The sequence below is a fragment of the Hibiscus syriacus genome, unplaced genomic scaffold (assembly GCF_006381635.1).
Source record: "Hibiscus syriacus cultivar Baekdansim isolate YM2019G1 unplaced genomic scaffold, ASM638163v2 tig00109957_pilon, whole genome shotgun sequence".
NCBI classification, from domain to species: domain Eukaryota; kingdom Viridiplantae; phylum Streptophyta; class Magnoliopsida; order Malvales; family Malvaceae; genus Hibiscus; species Hibiscus syriacus.
Genome location: NW_024062539.1, coordinates 3,310,491 through 3,313,569, shown reverse-complemented (window position 1 = coordinate 3,313,569; position 3,079 = coordinate 3,310,491). Strand labels below are relative to the sequence as shown.

The following is a 3,079-nucleotide window of genomic DNA, read 5'->3' as shown; positions in this document are numbered from 1 at the left end:
TTGAAAGCAGTGAGATAAAGTGAACAAAACACAAACATAAGTGACCAATTATGTATTTAACCCAATTTATTTTTATCTTTTTTTACCCTAAACTTTCATTTATTATCATTTTTTACATTTTAAATTAAGTTTTAAAATTGTTAATAATATAAATATATTTTTATTATTTTTAATTTTTCTGAATTCCTTGAGTTAAAGGACAAAATTTACTTAATGTAATACTAAAGGTGACTATTTGTATATATGATTCAACATGTATATCCGATTCGGGCAATTGAATAAAATGTTGTATGTTTGGCATATATAAATGAAAATTTATTATTCAAGAACGATTTTGCTGAAAAATTCATAAATCCAAAACAATATTTACAATATATAGCCAAAATAAATGAATTTTGTTTTTGTTATCAGAAAGTCCCGGTCCGGCTGTTCATGCTGGTGGTCGTAGTGCTCCCATCACGTGGGAAAGACACCGCCGAGTCATAACTCACCTGGCTCTGATGTTTAGGTTGCTTCCTCTTCACCGGCGGATGCTCCGATACTCTCCACACCTTCACCAACTTATCCAGGCTCCCGCTGTACACAATCCACAGCTTCTCCTTTCTCGATTCCTGATCCTTTTCCACTGCAAAGCACTTCACCGGCCCCGTGTGCCCCGTTAGCACAGTAAGGCTTGTGTGCAACTTACCATTCCTACGCCAAATACATAGTCTTATCGGCCGATCCACTAATCAACAAGTTCCCTACTGCTTCGAGGCAAAGAACCGCCAGCTTGTGCCCTTTAAGTTCCCCTCCCTCGGAGAATTCCTTTACGTTATTCCGGTAAGAGATCACGCTGTCGTTTGAGCCGCAATACAACGCTGGACCTAAAGATGTGATGGTTGTTAATGCTGTTACCGCACATTCTTGTTTTATAAGCGTTTGAGCCAATGTATGCTTCATTCCTTTCCGAAGCTGTTCCCTTTTCCACAATTTAACGGTTCCGTCCGCCGAACCGGTGAAAACCATTTCGCCTAAGCTTGCGATCACCATGTTAACGGAATTGTCGTGTGCTTGAATCGATTCGAGGCATTGAATACGAGATTCTCCAAATCTTGAATGTCCGGTCCCATGAAGCTGAGTAAATAAAACCTTGTTCCTCGTTTCAAGCTAAAACAGGACATCGCATCCGAGTGTTTGATCCATAGAGCACGTTTACGTCTAATATCGACGTAATTGCTTGGTTTAATTGAGCTTTTGAGTATATCTTTGAGAGTCGGTAAAGTTCCTGCTCGTTTATGAATGGAAGGGTTCTTCATCGAGACCTTCCAAACACGAATCTTGCCATCCTGATGGCCAGTGAAAATCTTTTCAGGCGATATCACAATGGCCTTAACCAATCCACTATTGGATTTGAAGCCTGAGAATTCTTTAAGATTCTTCCACACAATTATGTTCTTGCTATCGGAGCCAGTGTAAAGTAGTTCGTCTCTGGCCGCTAAGGAATAGATATGTCCCTCTTCACGCATAAGCGAGCCGATGAGACTATTGGAGGACACCAGGCCATTTTCGTCGAAAGGGTCCCATGAAGAATTGTCGGTAGGCGTGGTTTGGTTCCATCGTGATATGGTTAAGGGTGAAGCATCACAACTCAATTTGTTGGCTTCCAAAAAGGAATGAGCATTACCTGATGTGTTGCTGTAAACAAGAAACGAATCATCCGATGCAGTCGGAGAGGCATCGACGATCATGCCGGGGTCTGTGCAATCAGGCTCTTCGAACATTGTGTTCGTGCTCTCCTCTTCTCTTCGGCCTCTCCGTCCCCGTCCCAGAAAAAGAATATAGCTAATCAAACTAACAAAAACTAAACTTCAATATATATAAAAAAAGAACAACAGAGATTTGACGGGTGAGGGAAAATGTTAGAAAAAGAAGTCAAGGGGTTGGGAGAGGAGACGCAACTGATTGGGTTCACATTAATTTCATATACTAAATTTTGCCTATGATAATCTTTGTAGATGATCCTATTTAGTAATTTAAGTAAGGAAAATGAAGTGTATTTTTAAACGAATAACAATGATGATAATTAGAGCGTTGGGGCAGGGGACGAACGCCAATTCCAGCCACAGCGCCCTTTGATCCTATCTTTCTTTACCCATCAATTATTACTAAATGACGAACGAAAAATTTATAGTAAATGGCAACTATAGAAATGGAGACATTATTGGGAACTCCAGGGGATTCCGAGTCAATCCCCTGCATTTGTGTAGTGGTTGGTTTAACTTTAATTTCTAATCTGACGCTATCTTATAAAGAAAAAGTAAGAAAATAGAAAAATCGTTTTAAGTTTGGTATACCTTGGTACATGGGTGAATATTCAATTGAATCGAGTTGAACAAAGAAATTTTGAGTTATTTAAGTTAACGAGTTATATTTTATAACTCAAATTTATCGTGACATTTCTTTAGACGAGTTGTTCAAGTTTATTTACAAATTTAATTGTAATTATTTATAATATTATGGTAGATATTGATTATAATTTATCAACTTTCTTTAACCATAATATATATTAATTTTTTCACATTATAATATTATTTAATAAATAAAATACAATATAAAATTAAAATATATTTACAATATTACATTTCAAAGAAGGTATTTTGAGGGTAAAATATTGATGAGAGTATAAAAGAGTCAATAAATTGATGAAAAGAAATAATTTACAAACAATTGTAGTTAAAAGATCAAATTGAGTAAAATACAAATTTAAAGAGCTAAATTGATAAAAAAAATAGAGTACATTTTTAGGTAAAAAAATAGAAATTGAAGGTATATAGATAATCTATAGTGTGGGGAGAATGTGGTTCAAATTTGATAAAAAAAAGAACTTAAAATGAAAGATAAATTAAATAAATAAAAAAACATGCAAAGTTGATGAACTAAATTGAAAAATAGAAATTTTGTTTTAAAAAAGATGAATTAAAGTATATATGTATTCTAAAATAGTTTAGGAGCATGTGGTTAAAATTTAGTAAAAATTGGCTTAAAATGAAGGAAGAATTGAATGAATAAGGAAATAAGAGACTAAATTATAAAACTT

The 3,079-nt window shown here is 34.9% G+C and overlaps 1 pseudogene; it reads right to left on the bottom strand.

Moving 5' to 3' along the window:
- Positions 1-407: 407 nt before the first annotated feature.
- On the bottom strand, positions 408-1,763 carry LOC120211041 (annotated as a pseudogene).
- Between the last annotated feature and the right edge of the window lie 1,316 nt (positions 1,764-3,079).